This window comes from Drosophila guanche, unplaced genomic scaffold (genome assembly GCF_900245975.1).
Source record: "Drosophila guanche unplaced genomic scaffold, DGUA_6, whole genome shotgun sequence".
NCBI lineage: Eukaryota > Metazoa > Arthropoda > Insecta > Diptera > Drosophilidae > Drosophila > Drosophila guanche.
This window is the reverse complement of record NW_022995747.1, coordinates 3,566,272-3,589,222: the sequence shown is the minus strand read 5'-3', so window position 1 is coordinate 3,589,222 and position 22,951 is coordinate 3,566,272. Positions and strand designations below refer to the sequence as shown.

Genomic DNA, 22,951 nt, shown 5'->3' with positions numbered 1-22,951 from the left:
CTGCTGCTGCTGCTGCTGCTGCTCCACCAAAGCGGAAATATCAAAAATAAATCTCTGGCTTGTTTCCGTTGTTAGAATGCGAATAACAGCGTCTAACGCTTGTAATTGGCACACACACACACACAGGGAACACACACTGGGAGCACACATGCAAAGACTGGCACACCCATCCCACACACGCCTGCGATGGCTGGCTGACACATTTGAAACAAAAACATCAATTTGCGACTTTTAATGGCATCATCATTGACTCAATCAGTAGTGAAACTTTCATTTGCCACATCTCACAGCATAGCTGTCAGCAGCTCCTCCATGGCCACAAATGGAAACCATTCATTGTCTGCTGCTCAGGTTTTCCATTTTATTGCGTTTTTTATAATTCCGCACACACAAATGAAGGAGAAAACAAATGAGTTCGTGGTAAAAAGGACGGACGGAAACTCCTGGCGGGTCTTGTTATTGACTCAGACTCAGACTCAGACTCAGACTCAGGTTGAAAATTGCCAAGTTAATGGAATTGCTCAACCCATCGAAAAGATTAGCGCTGAATGCACTGACCCAGACATTCCTTTGCGTCTGTCGACCCTCCTCTAACAATACTTTTTCTTATGGCAAATTAAATGATTTGTGACTTTTGTGCGACTTTTCTTTGGCTTTTGCCTCTTCCGAGATCCGATATTTTACGACTCCCATGTGGTTTCTGCGCCACAAAGTAGGCTAAGGCAAGGCCTTACTCCAGACCAGACATATGCCTCTGTTTCTCGTTCTTCGATTCTTCAGCTAGTGGCAAAGGCATGCACATCATGTTTGTGGTTGATGTTGCTGCTTTATTGCCTATTGTCTTCCACTGCTGCTGCTGCTGGGGCACGCAGCGTGTCAATTGAATGCCCCTGCATTAGTCACACAGCTCGTTCTGGCACCACCACCGCCACCTGGCTGCGTCGCTTTACCCATTACCCAGTCCGCAGTCCGCAGTCCGCAGTCCTTGGTCCAGCCATTCATTGCGGCTGTCATTCGGCCATTCATGGGTGGAAAAACTACACAACCCAACCGCCAGCCTGTTCTCTGCCAGTGTCATGGAAACTAGTGTGAATGATGGGTGGAGTAGAGTCCTGGCCCTTGTTGTTCTTTTCCTTCTTTCCATCTCCCACTTCTTGGCGGTCCATTGCGTGGGCGTGAATGAGATGAGTGAGCCACATGAAATGTATAGCTGCGTGTTTTGAGGCGCAGGATCTGTGGGGCATTGATGGATGGCGACCCAAAGAGTTAAATTTGGCCAAACAAGCTGCTTTTATGTACTGAGAAGAGATTTTCGGGTACTTCTTGTAACTAAAATGTGAATTTTGAAGGTGGATAGCATCGTGCCCAAAAAGTAGCCTTAAACAAGTTGGTGGCTGAAGCTTAAGCGGAACCTCAGGGCCCGAGGAGCCAGAGGAGAAATTAAAAACACTCATGCATAGATAATACCTGAATCGTGCTGCAGTGCAGCCGCCGGGCCTGGGTAGAAGCCAAAGAGTTTACCTGCCACCAGCGCAAGTCGATAAGCCAGCGGGAGAAGAGGATGTTGGCAAGATGAGAAAAACTGCGAGTGGCAGGGAAGTGGAAGCTGAAACCCTCGCCATATTTACGTAAGCTTAAATCGCACCATGTGTCTAACTGGGAGGTGTCTGTGGGGTATTTTCATACGAGAACGAGAGCGTGCTAGGAGGAGGAGAAGGAAGAGACCTCCCGCCATGTGTTGCAAATTTCTGCAGCCCTTAGCGTCTGCCCCTTCTTGCTCCGGCTCCAGCTCCCTGCACGAATAAACTATGCGGCGGTGGCGAGGCGAAAGTGCCGCCACTTGACTGCCACCCAGCCCGGCCCTGGTATGCCTTGGCCGGGTCTGGCCTGGGCGGGACACAGTGCGTGTGAGTTATGTAGATAACGCTCCGCGCAGCTCGACAGCGGCTGGGCGGGCGACCGCAGAAAGTGTTTTACTCAAAGGCATCGTAACTCTTGCGCGGCGCTTTCTTTTCGACTCTCCGTCTTTGCATCTCTCCGGGAAAGAACTTCAATTTCTGTATCTGTTCTGCGAACCGCCCTGAGTTATTGGCGACTGGGGGGAGATAGATTGAGAGAGAGAGAGAGAGACACGGAGGGGGGAAAGTTTCCCTTTCAGCTCGCTCCACACGCGCGAGATCATATTTTTTATCTTTTTTTTCTGCGCGTAGCAGCTCAAATTTAAATTAAAACTTCGGCACTTTTGCATTTTATCCTTGACTCCATAACTGGGTGGGGTAACATGGCAATGCGTGGGCGGTCCCGTTCGTTTCTTGCGACTTTCTACTAGGGGAAGTCCCGACTAACAAGTACAGAGAATGCGTGTGAAACTTTGTGTCCACATTTTGCAGTTGTAAAGCGTCAAACGCTTAAAACTTAAATAGTTATTTTTTTGCGTTGCTCTTTTTGTTGCTGCGCTGCTTCGTTATTTTTTATTGTTTTATTTTGCAGTCACTGCTGAAACGTTCTGGACTTTATGGATCAACTTTGAGGGTTTGGTTTTCCATTAGGCAAAAGTTTCGATGGAACTTTAGCGCCGCACCGCTTAACCCGCCCCCTCGTCTCGAGGCCGTACCGAATGCTTTCTGCATTCTGCTTAATTTTATTAAAATTTTGCATATTTTAGTAATTTTTTCTTTTTGCAAGACTCTCTCCGGCAGAGCCGCAGATATTTTTTACGAGGCCTTAGCGGGTGTAGGTATTTCCCTATCGTGGTGCCAAAATGTAAATGCTTATTTGAATATTTTATAAATTTTTCATTCGCGCCTTATTTCGCAAAATATTTTGCTCACATTCTTTGGGGCAACTTTGACATTGGAGCGGGTCGGGTCGGGGCGAGGCGTGATGAGGCATGTGAGTGTGTGTGTAGCTGTACGAGTATGCTAAATGTCTGAAACACGTCTGTCTCTGCTCGCTAAGGGCCAGCCAGCACACATTATGCTCTGCAGACCAGCTCCTGCACTTGCCCCTGGGCCCCTGTCTCCAACCAACCAGCCGCAAAGTAAATTTGCATACCCACACACACACCCATTCAAACACTTGCACACTCTTGTATGTGTGGGTGGCTTGGCATTCATTTCCGGGTGAAATTTATGCAATGGCTTAAATAAGCGCAAAAAATGCCATTTTACCCTCAGCAAGTGACAAAATGTGTGTTTCGTTGGGGCATAAAAAAATAATTATGCAACGAGGAGAGGAGAGAAATCATTTCCCAAGAACCAGCAGGAGCGGAGAAACCAAAAGCAGGTGCTCGAGCACTTTTGGACAAAATGAAACTTTATGCAAGTGGAAAATGTTTTCAACAACATTTGCATATGGCCTTTGGCAACTTTGGCATCTCCAACGACTATTTACACATTCGTCAGGGTCCAGGGCTGAGGCTGGAACTGGGGCTGAGCACGAGAATTTCTGGACAAAGCTCTGGCACTGACCGCATTTAGTTTTGTTGTTGATTAAGTGCTAGAGTGCAAGTTGCGGCCAGTGAAACTTTGCCCTTGCCATGGTCAAGAAAGAGCTCGGAGGAGTGAGGCCCTATGAAAACAAGATGTGCAGTTTAATCTCTCTTCTTGCTGGCTGGGTCTGGGCTTGGTATTCCGCTGGAAGTTTTTACCCACAAGTCGACACAACTCTGAGATAGATGGTAGAGGCACGGAGACACGCACACAACATGTCTCCCCCGTAGTCGTACACTTGATTTGATATGCAAAGTACTTGCAGCGTTTTATGTGAGATTCAATTTCATACACTTGGCGCCGCAGCTTGCTGCTTATGCAAAATCAATAAAGAGCATGTGAGGAAAGAGAGTGCACGGAAAATATTTACTCATGTCAAAGGGGTTACAACACCTAACAGGGGCCATGACTCCGTGACGCATTCGAAACGAAAACAAAAGCAGTACAAAGTGTTGTCAGGCGGTGTCTCTGCCTGAAAGGGTTCCATTTCGCAGAGGAACGGAGAGTTGGGCCCATCAGAAATCAATTTCCTGTGGCACAAAATGGAAAGCGAAAACTTTTGCCAAAAAGTTAAAGCCAGAATGAAGGAAGTAAAGAAAAGAAAAGTCTTGGAAAGTTTTTCCTTCGTTTTTCGTGCCCCGTGTGTGGGTATAACAACTTTTACGTTTTACCTGTCGCTTTGGCAATAAAAACACTGCCATCTGCTGCCACAATCAGTCAAACCATCAATAGTTTGATTAGGTCTCTGTGCCACATGTTGACTTTAAGCGAAAAATTAGCTCCTAGCCTCGAAAAAAGTTTCCCTCTCCCTGCAGCAAATAAACAAAAAAGGAAACTTTGAACTGTTGCTGGTTATCTGTGTGTGGTGTGTGCGTGGGGTGTGGGCATACTCGTAGAAAACTTTGACAACAGCCAGAGATACAGAGATACAGAGATACAACTACAGCTACTAGCTCCTACATATGGCCACTGCCCCAAGCACTCCAGTTGACATTTAGCAGTGTGTGCAACAAGGAAAACAACTCAAAGTCAGAATGGCCAAAATATGCACATAAATTTCATGGCCAAAAGTTGCCAAAATAACAGCCAACAACTGGATGGAGGGGATGAGCGGAAAAAGTTGCAAATGTGCAGAGATAAGCGCATACGGGCCAGGCAATGGAAGGAACTGCAAAACAACATCAGCGACAGTGAAATATAATGAAATTAAACAAATTGCTTGGATTTACCTTGGCTGCTGTAGCAGCCGGGCCCGGGGACCGAATCATTGTCAACGAGTGGCAAAGTTTTTCCCTCTGACAAATCCCTTGCCGCCCTACGACACGCCCAAGCCCAGCTCCAGCTCCTGTACAAATGAGTTGTCCTGGATGGGTTGGGTTCTGCTGCATAGCAAACGACAATTCATGTAAATTGCTTAATTTATTAGACTTTTTCCAAGGCGAAGGCAAATGAAGAGGCAGAGTCAGCCCTGAGCCCAGCCCTGTCTGGCACTTCCGCCCGCGCCACTCGGCTTCCTGACTTTGACAGCGTCTCGCGACTTTGGCTTAAGCATTTCCAATTGTTGTTGGGCTTTTCTATTTGCGCTTCGCTACAATTTCCCGCTCGTGTTCTGACGGCCTTTTGTTGTCGGCTGAGAAAAAGTTTCGCAGCATTTTCCTTAACGCTGTTTTACTTTGTTTTCGTGCTTATGTTTCTCACTCTGGCTCAGGATCGGCTCTGTTCTGCGAATTTGTTATCTTAATTCTTGTCATTTAAAACAAAAAAAAACACACAAAAATAAGCGGGGCGAACCTGCCACCATTTGTTTTTTAAATAAAACTCAAGCCAATTGAATACATTGTAGGAAGGGGAAAACTTTTGTGTAATACTCGTACAGATTAAAACTTTTGGCTCATACGTACGCCTCGTGCCAATCGTACTGGCAATATCTGGTTCTCGCGCTACGCATACGCCCCGTTTGCCATTAAAGGAAGCTCCTGCTCCTGCTCCTGCTCCTGCCACCGCGGCAATGGCACGTAATGGAAGACCGTGCCTGAGAATCGCTGTCGCTGTCGTTGTGCTTGTGCCGCCGTCAGCTTAATGGCAGCATTCATACAAATCACAGAATTGCTCGCTCCCGCCCCCCAGTTTCCTGGCTGCCATTGCACTTTTCCGAGTTGCTTTCTTGTTTTCTATGCTTTTTTTGGGTAGCGGCATGAATAATGTACGGAAAAATTCAAGAAAATGTATTGCAGCACACCCCAAACACACAAATGCAATGAGAACTGGCGAACACTGGCGGAAAAGTGCAAGAAAAGCGCGCCAGGATGAACACCATGAACACGCACACACTTGCACAGCACAACATGGGTGTATATGGGTAGATGGGAACGTACAGCGTCTGGCATTACAAACAACTAGGTTACAAGTTGAAACTTGAAAGTTGATGGCGTTACTTTCAGTGCCGGTTCTTGCCACCACACCAGGCCAGGCCAGGCCAGGCCAGCCATCCTCCGCTAGCTGCTGCTGAGATGCCTGCTCCTGCAGCTCCGCCAGCGTCAAGAAATCCCAAATGTAAAATGAAATTCATGTGAAACATACCCGAATGCCCGTTTGACAATCTTTCGATGAGCCAGCGCTGCCTCCCAGAAGCGGGACTCCTTTTTCGGCGAATCTTTGTTGGTTGGTTTCCTTTCGATTATCACATTAGCCGGGATTCAGTTCGGACGAGCACAAAAATTGGATTCGCGTCACTTTGCCGCTTGCCGCTTGCCACTTGCCACTTGCCGGCTTTTCGCAGACGTTGGTTCTCTGGGTCTGGGCCAGAACTGCTTCACTTTGTTGGCTGCTGGCAACTGGCACGATGCTCCAGCCACCGACGGCGACAAGGTGACGAGGCGACCATCGCCACTTTGCCGGATTCGCCGCATCGAAGCAGCATCGGCCACGAAGCGAGTCGCGAAAAGAGAGGGCATCCCAGCTCTCTCTTAGGTTTTTTTGTATAACAGTTTTTGTCAGTCGCCTGCTCCAGTTTGCCTCTGTGTTAGTGTGGGTGCCCGACCGTGCCTCTGTGTGAGTGTGAAATTGTGTCATTAGGTGCATTTGTTTTCGTTGTCCTGTCCACCTTGTGCTTCATGCCCCATACCCCGAAACACTCCCATCGCCTCGCCACTGTCCCGCTTTTTCCCTAATGCAGTCCAGCTCTGTGCCCGTCCCAGCCCCTCCCCTCGTTGCTCGCCGCAACATGGCGTATTTGCTGCCTCTTGTGCTTTTGTTGTTGCTGTTTATTTGCTTCATCTTCATGCCGTGTCACTTTTCTAGTGTCAGAGTGGGTGGGTGGCGCCCTGTATCCGTGTTTGTGTGAGCGGGTTTACGGCGTGTGCGTGTGTGTGTGTGGGTGTGGGTGTGGGTGGCGTCTGTCAACTCTGGCGCCGCTCATCTAACTAAATGCCAACAATTATGTTTTGGAGTCTCATTAGTTGCAACTTAAAGTGTTCTAATGTGTTGCCGTGTGTGAGAAACGATGCCGTTAATGATGTAACCATCCGCTGCGCTGTGCCAGCACCAGAATCAAGTCAAGAGCCGGGCTCTGTGTGTGTAATTTTTTGTGGGTCGAGTTCGTGTCACACGGCGTTTTGTTAATTGGTATTACCTGATACTGGCTGTTACCTCTGCCTCTACCCGTACCCATGCGGTTTGTGTATGGAAATTCATATTTATATTTGTATTTGAGGCTGTGTGCCCGTAACCCCAATGGACCGGACCGGACCGGACCAAACCGGACCGATGACAATGGCCCAGGCCGAGAACAAAGCGTGCACAATATGGCACAACTAATCACGCTGACGTTGACAGAAAATGCACTAAACAAAGAGCCAAATAAACACGGCCTCGAACCAGCCAACTAACCAGCAAACACATCCACAGAGAGCGGGGTGGAGGGTGGAGGGTGGAGGGACGGCCACACCAAACAATGTGAACGGCAGCTATAAAAATCGCATGCGAGCGAGCGAGGAGCTGCCTTAATGAATGCCCAGGTCCAGGTCCGTGGTCCGGGGTCCGGGGTCCGAAACGGAACCAGCACACAGGTTGGCAGGTTGGAAGGTTCGCAGGTCGAAAGGTTGGCCAGGAGTTCAGGTTTCTGATGTAGTTCCTTCTCCTGTCTCTCTGTCGCTCTGCTCTCCGGCCAGCACATCCAACTAATTTAAGCTGCGCCTTGTTATAATTACAGCGAGCAGCAACAAAGCTGTTGGAAAATGATGCGCACGTGACATCCGGCACTGTCTCTCTCCTGTACCGTCCTGTTCCGTCCTGTCCAGGGGTTGCGCGGCACCCTTGCTCGGGTCTCGCTCCTTCCAGCCAAGTCAAAAGGACAAAGTGCACGGAGGAGAAAAAAAAAAAAGGGTGGAAGCAAAACGAAGAAGCCGGGGAAATCAGCCATCAGCCAACAGTAAAAGCCACAGCGGCTGGAGGAGCAAGAAAAAACAAAGGCCAGGCCAGGAACGAGTCACACGCGCCAAAAGCAAACACAGCGCAGAGTGCATTCTTCTCTGTGGGGTGCGAAGAGAGCAAGCGCCACCCTAGAGTTTTTTAGAAAATTATGAGCGAGAGTGGGACTGGCTTTTTGCATTTTTTATATAATTTTCTGGGATTACTAGCGGATGGAGGTAACACGGGGAGGCTAGGGTAGGACTCAAGAAAATTAGTCGCGCTTTTCGCTTGCGCCGGATGGGAATAAAAAATAGTACGAACTGAAACTGAAGCTGAAGCTGAAGTGTAAATTTACTTCCGCTGCACAAATGTGGGCGTGTGACCAGCTGACAGCCGGAGCTGTAGGTGGACAGGAGCAGCGAAAAAACAGGGGGAGATGCGAGATGCGAGGAGTAGAAAAAGTGCAACTTTTTCTAATTAAGCGTACGTGCGGCTGTCAGCGGCGGCATCAGGCAGAGAGGGCAGCTGGCATGCTCTTTACTTGTACAACTTATTGTCGTTGACAATAGTTTTAATTGAAAAGCACCCGGGCTCCATTGTGCAACTACGTGTACGAGTGCGAGTGTGTGTGCTGGCAGAGTCACGAGTCACGCGGTAAAGACAGCTAGCTAGCTGGCTGCTTCCGGGCTCACCTCTAACAATTCAATCAACGCTACAAATGCTGACTAGTTTATTTTTCAAGACGCCCAGACAAGTGGGCGCCCGGCAGCTACATCTTCAGGTTTCACAGTGAAAGAAGGAAGAAGCTCGGCATTTGTCTTTGTAAGTGCGCTTTCCCTTGCCGGGAGCACTTCACTCGTCTGCCACTTGGCTGCCTGCTGACCAGCTGCTACTGGAGCTACATCTTCAACTGGCCTGCCAGGGAGCCCTGCCCTAATTGAAGTCCTCATCGACGTTGCTGCTGTTTGTGGGAGGGTCGGTTCGGGCGCTGTTCGCTCCGATTAGCGCCGTTGGGGAGTGTGGGAGGGTGGCTGGTCGCATAACTCAGCCGCATGCTAAATCAAGAAGCGTCTCAGCTCGAAATCCATTTCCCATAGTCATGCACTAGCAGCGCACATTTATCAAGATGATGGCAGCCGGCACATGCACAGTTTACCTGTGTGCCATAAATAAGTAAGCCATCCCCAAGCCCAGACCTGCCACTCATCCCGGCGATGCAATCAGCGCCTGGTATACCCCAACACCCATACCCATTCAACATCCATCCCTACATCCCTTCTCGGGCTGCTCTTCCTGTCTGGCTCTGGCTCTGGCTCTGAGTCTGAGGAGCTGGCTGCAAGTTTCTTAATTTTCGTTTGCCGTAAATTTGCGCACACATTTCCCTCAGCCGTGCCCCAGCCGTGCGCCTAGTCCTGGATATTGTTGTGCAGCTTGGCGTAGCAGAAAATCGCTTAAGATGCTGAGGCAATGCAAGTTTTACCCTTTTTTTTTTGTAGCTCCTCCTCCTCCGCAGTGGCAACCTTGGAACTGCAACTGCAACTGCGAGTTCGAGTCATCAGTTTTGAAGTTTGTGCCAGGTTTGCATGGCGTCTCCCGTTTGGCAGCTCGTATCTCTAGTTCCGTAGTTTCGCCCTTCCCTCTGGCACTGCCACACAGCTCCATGGCTCAACTTTATCGACAACGTTTACTTTTCGATTCGTTTCGTTTCGTTTTGCAATCTGTAATTACGAGGAGCAGCCGCTTTTGATGCTTCTGGTTTAACTTTCAACAGCTGCCAAGCAGTCCAGAATTCTCTTACTTATTCCACTCTATCTCCCCTCTTTCCTCTCTCGCCTCTATCCAATCCAATTCGATCCCTTCTATCCGCTCTGCCAGTGTGGAAATATAATCGACAATGTCGATTGGCGCGTTTGTTTTTGTGGTTTTTGGCGTTGAAAAGTTTCTTTAGTTTTTGTTATGCTGCGGATTTCTAATCTAATGGTGGAAGAGTTTTTGTTGGCTTCGTTTCTGATTGCATATTTCATGCTAGTGTTTGTCTTGCCACGTAGATGAGAGGGAGGGGGAGGCTCATTAAGCCGCGTTTGATATGCATGCGAGATCCGCAACAGGCGCTCGGCGCTCGGCGCTCGGCTTGTGCCACGCCAAGAATCCCTAAGAATCCCGCTCGCTGACGCTAATTAGAAAAGTTGCCTCAATCGGGGGTAACACTTCCGCTGCTTTTGGGAGCCGCCATTAACGCAACATTGGCGCTAATAGAGTCTTCGACTTTATTGAGGACTTTGGCAATAAGAGTTGGCCAACAAGTTTAAAGTTGTCCGCGTTGCCCTTCGATATTAAGCAGGAGCAAAAAAAAGGGGTAAAAAATCAAGGCGCAAATGACGGTTCACTTAATTTGCATTTAATTACAAAGTTCTACAAAGTCCTGCAAAGAATACTGAAGAAAAAACGCAAAAAAAAAAGAGGAACGGAATGCATCCCATCCCCGGATCAATGGCGGCTCCATGGCCGAGTAAATATTGCCAGAGATAAAGCATAAAATAATAAATAAGCAGAGATATATCTATATGCATACATTGAGTTTGAGTTCAATGTTTTTCTTCCTTTTTTGGATTCATTTCATTCACATGCAGCGACAAGGACCGACCGGCTTGCCCCGTTCTGCCCACTTATTGGTTCCGCGGCACTCAAAAGATTAAAAAGCCATTTGATGTGGACCAGTTGAGGGTCTGGGTATGGGTTTGGGTATGGGGCAAGGCCAGTGGGTAATCATCCCCGCAGCAAAGTTTTGCGACCACAGCAAAGAACAAGGGCAGTGCGGCGTGCGGGGTGCGGAAGGAGACGATGGGGAGGCGTTGGTGAGGCGAGGTTCGACAAAAGTGCCACACTGCACAACAAAACTTGATAAACAGCTCACGCAACGGCATACTTGTACAACAAATTGAAGTATAAATGAAAAGCAGCCAGTGAGAAAACATGAATTTCGCTTAAATATATATTGAAAAAGTTTTACTTATGATAATCTTTTTTTTTTTCTGGTAGAAAGCAGCACTCAAATTGGTTTTCGAGGCGTCCGTGTCCCGTCCCTAGCATGGCTTATTAATGAAGTGGGTGCTGCTGCTGCAACAACAAGGGGGAGCCACAAAAGGCATTCAGAAATTAGCATTAGCACGCATCTCCGTATCCATCTCCATTTCCAGCCTCCACTTCCTTGACCCACATTGGGCCGCGGGTCCCACTCTGACTCAAATTCGAGTGACGTGCGTGAACTTGCGCATTTCGTGCACGTCCTTGTCGTGTCCTCAATGTTCCTGCTTCAACTTCAGCATCAGCTCCATCCTACAGCTTCTACTGCCATCCCATCCCATCTCTAAGTCTCTCTTTGTGGCTTGGTGAATTGCGTTGGCAAAATGGAAACCATTAAACGAATGGTTCACCCAAGCCAAGCCAACCCACCGCATACTCCAGCAGGTTCTCTGCTGAATAAAATGAATATTTTTATGCTGCAACTTTGGCCGCGTTCCTCATTGGAGTTTTGATTGATAAATGTATTATTTTTTATTGCCGCGCTTTTCGCTTTCCACTCTCCATTTGCCATTTGCCATTTTCCGCTCTGCTTTGGTTTTTTTTATGGGGCAACCTGAACGTGTGTCTCGTCCAGCAGTTAATTTTCAAATTAGCTTGCCCGCCCGAGAGGTTTTTAATTACAAATGCCATGGAGTTGCTTTGTCGTCGTGTTGCCCCAACCTCTGAATGACTGGCAGGCAGTCCTTTCCACAGCGACAACGGCAAAGGCAAAGGCAAATGGTAGCGGCAACAAATGTCTGATTAAATAAATTGACATAAATTAAAAGAATATGCTGCCATGGCAACAATTAAATCAAAATTCTCGAGTAGCACAGCGGCCCCCAAGCACCCCAAAGGAGGCTGTGCTGTCTCTGGCTGTTGTTGCTTTTGATTGCATAAAAAACAAGCTAATTATGTGAGCAAGGAACCAGCGCCATCCCAAGAAGCTCCTTTGAAGTGGATCCGTGGGCTGAGAAGACACTTTCGCATATGTTTTAATGTCAATTTCCATTTAAATTAGCTGCTAGGCAAGGGCTTGTGGCTGAGCCATTGCCGGCTGCCTTCATATTTACAACGAATTTAAGCAATTCTCGCATATGCAAGCCGATTGAAAATTGACTACAAAGAACGCGAAATACAAATTCCAGCAGCATTCCATGAGCGTATGCAGAAGGGGATAGGATCGAAAGATAATTCACCAAAGAGTAAGAGTGAATTGAGTGAATTGAGTTAACAAACATTATTCCCATTAAGATTTTACACCGGACGATCCCTCTTCCTCGTGCTGTCCGCGCTCCTGATACTTATTGTCCATTTATTCTGGGATATTTGTATGGATGGCATCATGCATGGGCAGGAGGAATAATCGACGGGGCAATGGAGCGTTCTCCCAATCGATTCGAATGGCCATAGCTGGCATAGTCTACTTTTGTGCGGCCAGCGTATGAAAGTTTTTAATTGCCAGCCTCGGCCTGGTGCTCTCCGTACTGCTGCTCGTCCTAGGGCTGGTCCTTGGCTTGGTCCATTGAAACGCCACTTAAGCGCCCAACAAGCAGCGAAATCAACTCGTGCACAAATCATAAAAAAATATAAAATAAGGCCAAGCGTTTCATACCCGTAGTAATATGAACATGCAATTATAAACATATACTACGGGCACGAGTATTTCCACATTCCACATTCCACATATAAAACATATCAACATATGTGTGTATTTTAGTATGTAGCTGGGTCTGAGTGCGCATTGTTGTGCATTTTCGACTGCGAAACGAACAAACGAATGCCTGGGAGAGAGACCCAAGCTCCGACTTAAACCCTGCATAATGCTTAATGAACTAAAAACTACGCAAATGAAAAAAGAATTGCATTAGAACCGAATGCTAAAACTTTGTTTCACTTCATTTCATTTTGTGCAAAATGGCCAGGGAAGGAGAAGGACCTGCTTGGTGTAAACAAACATCTCTGGCACAGAGAAAGAATAGTTAAATTAACATTAAATTGGTCCGCAAACAGACAGACATCTCAGAGCAGGCAGATGCATGGAAAATGTCTTTAAATGTACCTAAATAATGCACAAAAAGGCTATGGCAAATCGTCTGACATCGCTAAAAATAATCGTAGTAATTGCAGGCAGCTCTATTGCAGAGAGTATTGAAACCGCACTCGCATGAAAAAGGGTAGAGATGATTGAAATTATTCGAGTGCTCTTTACCTTTTGACTTGTTCGAGCTGGACTGAGTTCAACATTTGCTAATAACTGACGTTCTGACGTCTGGTACTTTTGTGCTGCAGGAGTGTTGAAAAATGCATTGCCCAAAGATTGCTTCTGGCATTTGTGTGTGTGTGTGTGTGTGGCGATAACTGTCTATTCGCATGGAGTTTCTCTGCTGTCCGTGTCATACTCGTATATCACCAATAAGCAGGAAAGTGGCTGGCTTGGGGGACTCGGGGCTCATTGTTATGCCACTGGCGTGTGGCTGCCGTGTTCATGCTGACAAATTATGCTGTTTTATGCGTTTGTCGCCAGCATCAGCACCAGCTCTAGCCCCACACGCACTGACTAGTACGCACATAGGAAAAAGGCATCTACATAGTTAAACGCACGCATGAGGCCATTGCGACCCCAGTCAGTAGCGATCCGGTGGCTGGGAGCATCTTGTTTTTCTCTGGCCTGGCCTGTGTATTATTTTGCGCATTTCCTGGGCCTATTTCAGAATCAGCCTCTGAGCGACCAGTTCCCTGGAGTATTATCTGTCTGCTAAAAATATCATATACAGTCGCGCATGGGGGCCAGGACATGGGGCCATCATAGGAGCTGTTAATATTTCAGTTGCCACAAAGTCAAAGAGAGCAGCACCTTGGGCGACAACAGCAGCGACGCGTAAACAAATTGACAGCTTATAAAAACCTGGACGTCATGTGCCCGCCTAGCAAGCGTTTTATTATGCAATCCAAGTTATGTGCGACACGTATTGAGTACCCCACAGACACACACACCACGCAGAGGGTATATACTTTGGATGTCTTATAAGAGAAATAAGAATACACTTTCGAGGCAGAGAAGAAGTAAGATGTCTAATGTTTATTTACCCAAACGAAATTAATTATTAACAGCAGCAGGAACGTGCCTATAATCTGTTATAAAAACCCAGCAGAGGTGGGGAATCGAATCTGTTGACGTGCCACCACGCAGATGCACACAAAATGTAGCTAAATTCCCGCATATGTAGAGAAGAACTTTCTATTTTCTTTGCTGATTTAATTACGGCGACAATTCGTCTGCAGCTGGCAGGCTTCGTTTGTTGCGCGGGACGACTATTAAATATCGCAATCTCATTAACGCGAATGCATCGTTACATCAAGCGTACACGGGGATTATGGTTTCAGCGAGCTAAAAGAAGCAATTCCCGCATTAATCAGCTTAATTGGTTGCAAATTAAAGCAGCCTCATTGGATTTAAGGCTGCATTTCTATTGCGGTGAGGCTGGAATGCCTGTCCGACGGATATTTCGTTGCCAATTTAAATGCCGAACACACCTCACGTCGCGCACCTGTGCTGTGTGGCTGTCCATCGGGGGCTTCACTTTGATCTTGGCAACTATTGACAAAGGCTTGCCCGGGGCGGGCAAGCCTGAGCAAACATCTGAGCGAGCGTCTGTGGGGGCCATGGGAAATGCAAATAGATTTCCAAATGGGAAAGCAAATAAATAAATCGCGCGTGCTACCTGCCTGCCCCATCGCTCGAACGCCCCGAACAGCGTCAATCCGGATCCCCCTCTGGGGGTGTTATTTCATGGCTTATTATTTATTATTTATATTTCGGCTTGCACCCTTAACGCTGATGTGCATTTGGCCGGTAAATATTATAAATCTAATGCCAGTTTGTGTAATTTAATACCTTCTACTAACAGCATTTAATTACGAGCGGCGTTCCTGACACCTTGGGTGCGGCCTCCCTGGAATTTCGGTCGTTCGTTCGTTCGTTCGTTTATAAAATATTTGATTTTTAACCGCCCTGCCGCATGAATTTATAATGGTCCCCGTACCAATTGTGTGTGTGGTTGGGTGGGCTCATAATTCGAGTAATTATGTTAAAAGTCATCGGGGAACACTCGTTACGGACATACACTCGGACACATATAAAATGTAATATGATTTTTAACACTGCACTACAATTGCTGTAATTGTTGCTGTCATTCTGTTGGCTCTGTTGCTATATTTTATATGATTTAATGGAATAAATTGGAGCACAGGCAGAGTTCGATGACCGCTCACAGCAGGCGGCCGTATCCTTTGAGTCGGTTTAGATTTATCCCAAATTGTGTTTGCAGCGTGCTACCTCGGCACCAATACCAATCCCTAACCCAATCCTAATTCCAATCGCTGTCACTGCCACACGAAACCAGGCAATAAGACCACAGACGATGCCAGGACATTGGTTCAAAGGCCGTCTAGACGTGAGCATATTAGATCTGACATTACGTGGAAAGGTTACTATTATAAGCCCGACTCTCGACTCCTTTGTGCTGTTAATTTTGCACACTTTCCGATCCCCTGGCTGTGTGGCAGAGGTGCATTGACTTTCGATGCAAATGTTGGGTAACTCGATAGCTTTATTGGAATTCCATACATGTGTATGTGTGAGATATCTGTGCAGGATGGGGCTCCTATTAGTCAACTGTATCGTGTGTGTTGCCTTTGAATTGATTGTAATCCACTCCAACCATAACCAGCTCCAGCTCCAGCTCCAGCTCCATCCAGCTGTCTACTCCAAGAAGGAAGAGCGAATGTTTGTCTGTTTATTAAATAGGCTTGCAAATAGGCTACTCCATTCCCATTCATTCTCATCCCGCCCTGGTTTGGTCTGCTGCTTGGAGAAAATATATTCGTTCAGCTCGGTTACTTATCAAATGCTCACTTTGATTTGTTGGCTCCCGAACACAATTGGCCAAAGTCAAATGGAGCAAAGGCACAGACACAGCCAAGGAGCTGGTCCAGCCTGGCCGCAAGCTGTTAACCCAAATAATTATGCCTTCATTAACTTTATTGTGTGTGTAAGTGGTTTTTTGATAAAGCTACTGAGTTATGGCCAAAGCACTTGCCGCCTCAACCGCTGCCGGCAAATTAATTGCCACAAATTGGGCCTCCACAGAAAACGAACGAACAAAAAAGTGAATATCGTTTTGCCAAATGACACAAATTTAGCAAACATTAAACTACAGATTTCCAAATATTTTTTTGGGGATTTTTCGTGTGTTGGTCGCTTAGCAAAAGGGTTCGTTTCCGTATCCGCAGCCAGACGGCGGTGGCACGGTGCCCCGGGCAGAACCATAACAAGGCTCTTGTCATGCTGCCTGCCGTTCGTGACACGTCGATTTGGCTACCCTCTTGTCGGGACTCAATACGAGTGCGAGTACGAGTATATGTATTTGCGGTAGGTAAAATGTAGGCAACAAAAATCGTCTAAGCTGAGAGACGACAAACAACCGCACTATTATTTTTAATGGCCAAACATTACAAGCCACGTCGCCAGGGGATGGGATGGGATGGGATGGGTAACCGGAAAGGCGAAAGGGATCTGCAAGCGAAAGCGAACATAAAAATAAATAAGAACAAATTGGCAGGCAAATGTTTAGTTTGTGGCAACATGTTGCCAACCAGCGCAGTCCTCTGCCATCCTCTCCTCCTCTCTGCTCTCCTCACGGGCAACAACTTAAAAGTTGGCACTGCCACCTGCCTCCCGTTGTCGCCCATCGCACTCTCTGTGGCCATCCTTTGAGTTGCCTTTGAGCTATTTTATAATTAGTCCCAGCCATGACAAAAAGTTTTTGGCAAAACAACTTAAGCGCCAGCCGCCGCTCCACGGGGTCCGTTTAGCTAACCAACCGCATACGGCGCACGTGAGGGTGAGGCACGACACCAACAATGAGCTTCTGTCGCCGTTCATGTGTGGGTGGCTGCCAGTAGTGTCTGCCGATGGGTGTTGCACAGAGGTGGCTGCGTAGTTTGCCCCACATTAAATACTATGGAAAATAATGCTCGACATATGTATGGCAAAAAAAAAAAATAGAGGAAGGGTAAAATTTATATAAAATCAGGAAAAAGTTTTCTCGCATGCTCGACTGCGCCTAAATTAGTTTGGGGAGCAGCCAAGGGTTTGTGGGTGGCTTAGTTTTTGATTTCGCCCTCGGGTGATCAACCCGCCCCCTGCTCCCTGCCCCCTTCCACTCGACACGAGTCGGGCTGTTAAAAATTTGAAAACTGCTAATTGGCTGTGGCCAGGCGTGGGGCCATATCAGCTCGAGGATTAGTATTTTTTTTGCGCTCTTTTAATAATTGGCAGCAGCTGCGTTGAGGTCTAGATCCGCTCTCGAGCCTGTGCAGCTGAAATGTGCATCACTGTGGTGAGAGCAATTTCCCATGGTCTTGGATTTCGATTGCGATGAATGCAGACAGGGAAGGGGCTGGCATGGAGCTGAGGATGGGCAAACTTCTCAGTCAAATTGCAGTTGGTTGCTGCTGCTGCTGCTGGTTCCTGCTATTTCTGCAATGGAATCGAATAATTTAAGAAATGCATCACTTACTTAGTTCGGCACTGCTTCGGGGGAGGCGGAGCGGGGGTCTGCTCTTCTTCCTTTGCAAATAGGGCATGACTGAGGTGGTGGTGGGGGATGGTTCCGCTTAAGTGTATGAAATGCATCAAGTGTGTCAAAATTGCTGTAAAACCTGAAGCCGGAGCTTCACCCACGGACAGAACCTGAATCCTTGCGACCTGCGACTGCAGGGGGATAATGTGCACATGCCATACAATGTCGGCTACCATTGGGGGAACGACCACTCCTCCTTGCTTAAGGGTAAGGGGCTGACTGTGGGTTTGTCTATATAAATTGCAACATTTCATCAAGTGCTTGGTGATTACGCAGACGACTTTGCTGCTGCTGGGTTGCAGGGTTACTGCTGGATGGCTGCCGGATTGGATTGGTGAGCGCACTGCACTTTGAATGTGATTACGTGTCTTATGAAATTGAAAGGATTTGAAGGTGCAAAAGGGCATTAAATTACAATTTTACCTTGACTGCTGGTGCTTCTGATTCTGCTTTTCCCTTTGCAGCATTTTCAAATCTGCAATTCACTTTTTGCAATGTGAATGTAAGAGTGTACAGGATATTCGTAGATGGTTTGTGATGGGGGAGTATGTGTCTTAGGGACAGAATTGATAATTTATTGCGTCACTTTTGCATTCCATTTAAGAAATTTTCAATTTTCTTCTCAATTAGGCAGCTAAAAAAGTTTCGACTATTTGTCTTCGTTACATCCCGACATATCCGGGCACATGTATTCCGTGTGTGTGTGCCCATGTCCGTGTCAAAAGACTTAAATGCTGTTTACGCATATTAAGAGCGTTTGACGATAACTTTTGCCCAATTCTTTCTTGCTCCAATCGAAAGTAAACAGACAAAGAAGATTCTCCTGCAAGTTGCAACTCGTGTGGCAACTCCTTGCACGATACCTAAAGGAAATTGCTCTCTGTGCAAAACTTTTGTGGATGAAGACAGTTTGCTATAAATTGCCAATTAGCAAAGTCAATAATTAGTGAGACGACAGAGCCGCTTCGTCGTGATATGTGTGTGGAAAACGTATATATTCCCCATTCCCCTGCTGGCTTGGCATTTTCAATTCTAAATATACTTTACTCGTCGTATCTCTCCTGCTGGCAAACTTCTCTCATCGGGGTGCGGTTTTGCATACATATTGACTAAAAATTGATAGTTTTGCATACACGACGTTTATCCCTGTTCCTATGCTTTGCCTTTTGCCTCTGCTTTTGCTGTGCTCACTCATCTACTCGAGCACTACAGTCGTTCCATATACCAGTTACAGTTGCAATATCCTTTAAGCTATTTCCGCTTGTTGCTGTTCTATGTCGTGCACGGAACGGAAATAACAATGCACCAAGTGGTAGTCCTCCGGGGGCTGGAACTTCTACTCTCCATAACAATGCTGCCTCGGCACATGGCAGCATGCGGGGATTTATTTGTCGAAAATTGTCTGGCTGGGATCCAGCCACAGCAGTTCGAATGGGAATGGAGTAGAGGATCTGTGTATCTGTGCACTGGCAATTAGTGCATTAGGTGGCACAACGAATTCATAAATAATCATGAACAGCACCTTGAGCATGGCCACACACCCACCAAACACTGACGTAATAATTATCCAACTATCAGCCCGAATCTCGCGACTACTCGTACGATGCGTGTCAGAAAAGTTGGCAATGCCGAAGAGCATAAAGTAGAGTAACTTTAGGGTAGTCGGATGCAGACTCTCTGTCCTCCGCCTGGTCTGGCAGCAGCAGCAGAAGCTGGCGCCAGTCAACCATTTTGCTAATTGTCTGCATTTATCAAGCGCCAAACAAGGCGGCGCAAAAAAGCGCATAGAATTTATAACAATTGTTTTACAATTTTACAATGAAAAAGGAAAACAGCAGAAGAGCGGACAAGAGAGATGTCTCCACTTAGGCATTGTTGTCTGGCGTTACTTTTATTTTTTCGGGCGTGGCGCCACTTCTATTTAATATTGTGGAAATTAGAGCAGCAATCCGGCGGAAATATTTAGCCAATTGGCAACATCATTTAACGGCAGGCAGGGCCACGCTGCAGGCGCCATGATTTATGCTGCAGCCTTTTCTTTTCCGTAAAAGTTTTTTGTAAAACTTTTCCTGCCTCACATGCTCAGCAAATGTGCGTGTGTGCGTGTGTGCGTATGTGTGTGACTGCAATTGTGCACTAATTTGCAGTTGGTTTAATAAATTTTCCCCTGCGCTGCGCCACATGCGTGCAAAAGCGCAAAAGTTCTGCGAGTGCGGGTCGCAAAGTTTTAATTTCTTGTTTGGCAGGGCCATTGTGTCATAAATTCTTGCCGCTCCACTGGCCAAGGCTCTCCGCGCTGCCTGTGTATGTGTGTGTGTGTGTGTGTGTGTGTTGCACGACCCACAGCGTGATAATTGTATTGGTAATTAATTCCAGTGGCAACAAGGCCTAAGCTGGCCCCATAAATACGGCCAAAGTCCGGCCAAATGGCAATTAAGGCGCGGAAACAGTCTCTGCTCGATAAGAAGGTTGACGTTCCTTTTTTTCCTTCCCACTCTGCCTCCATTTCTATGCAAATGAAGTGCAATCAGCTTGCAGCTGGCAGCGGCAAAAGCAGTTGCAATAACCAACAAGAACGAAAGCAATAACAATGGCGAGGAGAGGCAAAAATGTTAACATGAATTAGCCAGCAAGTACTCCATGCAGTCGAGATGGCAACAGGAAGCGGATGCAATAAAGTATGCACCAGGAGCAATAAAAAGTGCCAGGACGTGCCCCAAGAAGCTGGGCTGGCGCTGGCGCTGGAGTTGGCCCACATTGAACCACCATCGAGCTGCGACTTGGGAAACGGAAGAAGTAGGAGAAATGGAAGATGGCAAAACTACTACCCAGAAGCGGGGTGCAGAAAGCAGCGATAACAGAGCCGAAGAAGAACCAACAATTAGATGGCAAACGAATGCCTTAAAGTAGTCAACTCTTGAAGAGAAAGATGACTCCAAGCTGATGCTCTGCCAGAGCGCCACTTGCCCACATCCACATGTAGAGCCACAGCCACATCCTGGCGACAAACACAAGGATTATGCAAATGAAGTAAGGGGGCCCCTTGAAATTCATAAACATTTAATATTTTATGGGGCATTCATGAACATTTAGGCGTCACTGCAAGTGCGTGTCGGTGTGTGGCAAAAACAATTCCTAGTTCCCACATCCCAGCTCCCAGTCCCGAGATGCTGCTGTTGCCATTGTTTGTTACTGCTGCCTGCATGTTGTTTATTTGTTGTTTTTCGCTCGACACTGGAGGCACGAGAGGCAACACAATTTATGTACCACTATGTGCCCATACATACATTTGTACATATGCATAAATCCACCGTACCTACTCGTACATAGAGCAACCATATGAATATCAAAGTGTTTTGCATGAATTTCTTGTGCTCCATTGGTGAAATTTTACTTGTCATTGTTGCGTGCTGAATAAAAGATGAGAGACTTGAGAGATGCAGCCAGCATGGAGGAGGGATTATGCCCTGTCTCTGGTGCACTCCACGGGCTAATCACCCAATTCCGTTGCAGGATTCAATCGGAATAAAAGCAGCAAAAGGGAACACAACAGAGACCAGGGAATAGAGAGATAGCGAAGAGATAGGGCCCAACTGCCATTCACGCAATTAACTAACTTGGCCCAAATGGCACTAAAGCTTTTATCTTATTATCCTGGCAAAATACCCAAAGCGTTGACAAGCAAACACAAACAAATGAAGCAGGCAAGATGGCAAATAGTCAAAGCAGCGAACGGCGAAAGGAACAAAAACAGAAGGCTAAGAGGGGCCGAGCTGGGCTATAACGAAACCAAAAATGTCCGCAGGACACGGGACGAAAATAAAAAGAGAGCAAAGCGAGTGCCCAGACCGGGTCGGGGTCGTTGTCGGGTCGGTTGGGGTCCTCGTTGGTGGCTAGGTGACAGCAGCAGCAGCGGCAGCGGCCAAAGCGCATTATGTCCTTGTCTTTGGCTCCTTCGTGTTTTTTTTTTTGTTGTTTTTTGTTTTTTGTGCGCTATCTCTCTCCTGTGGCCGCTTTGTTATTTCGATTTTATTCTCTAACGATTTTCCGCCTTTGATTGCGCACCTTTTTCTAGTTTTTACTCTTCACCTTTTCGCCCGCGTCTTCCTTCACCTGCCGTTACTTTGCTTTGCTCTGCGTTGTCAGTGAGGGGTATGGGAGGCTGGGGGGTTATAAATATGAGCAAACATTTCGCAAGATATCCTTAATTAAAGCAATTTCCTTCTGTCAGAGTGGGCAAAAGGAAGAGGGCAAAAGGCGACGCTGGGAATGAAATTTTGCCGAGGATGGCCAAAGGAAATAAGCTGCCGTGTCCCCGCCATAAAGGTGCTACCGAAAATGTCAGGACAATGACCTGTTACGCACACTTGCACACACACAAAAACGAAAACACACACACAAGCACAAGCACAAGCACAAGATACGCCCCCGTGGCAAAGGGGTTAAGAGCGAATCTTCGTGTGGCCATTAACATGAAATTTTTACCGTCAGCCGCAAAAAGAGTGCCCGAGCGGCAAGGATTTCGGTGGGGTCACGTCACGTGGCCCGCCATTGTTGCGGCTCCTCTCTTCTCCGTCCTGCTCTGCTCTGCTCTGCCTGTGACTCCTGCTGCCTCCTCCTCCTGCTGTGGCTCGTGCTCCTCCACCATAAGCAGCGCCGTAGGAGCTGAAACAGCTTTTGTCTACTGGTCTCCGTACGGCCACCTGTCCGCTCCCCTCCCCTCCCCTTTCAGGTGCGACAGGGGTAGAAAGAGAGCGAGCAGACATGCTTTTTGTTCGTAAGTTCGCTTTTTCATAGTTCCTCCTGCTCCGCTTTAATCCGGCGCGTATGTCCTTGCACAACATCCTTTGCATTGTTTGCGCTATAAATACACGATGCTGGAGGTGCGCAACGAGCAGCACCACAACGTGCACCACCACACTCACCCACCCAACCACTCACAGCCACACGCCCACGACAACGACAGCAACAGCAAACGGCAAAGGCTTATCCTTGGCGTCTTCGACGGCGTCGCACAGGATGGCCCGCTTATTTATCGCATTTTTATGTGAAATAAACGATTCGGAATTGGCTACGTAAAACATTAATTTTATTGTGGGGGAAATTGAGATTGCAAAACGAAATAACAACAGCCACGGCAGCAGCGCCATGAAAATTGCAAAAATTTCAATTCCCTGGAAATGGATTCGCCTTGGAGCAGTCTCCGCTCCCCTTACCTTGCCTCGAAGAGATTTCTCACTCACTTGCCGTGGCGTAGCCCAATTAACTGCAACGAGTCGATGGGTCACAGCTGATTACTGACAACATCCCGATAATATTCACTCCAATCCCAGAGACAAC

At 47.2% G+C, this 22,951-nt stretch overlaps 1 protein-coding gene across 1 annotated transcript in view; it reads right to left on the bottom strand.

Annotated features, from left to right (window-relative positions):
• LOC117583333 overlaps nt 1-6,291 on the bottom strand; it is a 44,961-nt gene extending 38,670 nt beyond the window's left edge. The window contains exon 1 of the mRNA XM_034271593.1: nt 6,072-6,291. The gene's annotated coding sequence lies outside the window, so the exon portion shown is untranslated. The remainder of the gene's footprint in view (nt 1-6,071) is intronic.
• Nucleotides 6,292-22,951: the final 16,660 nt, after the last annotated feature.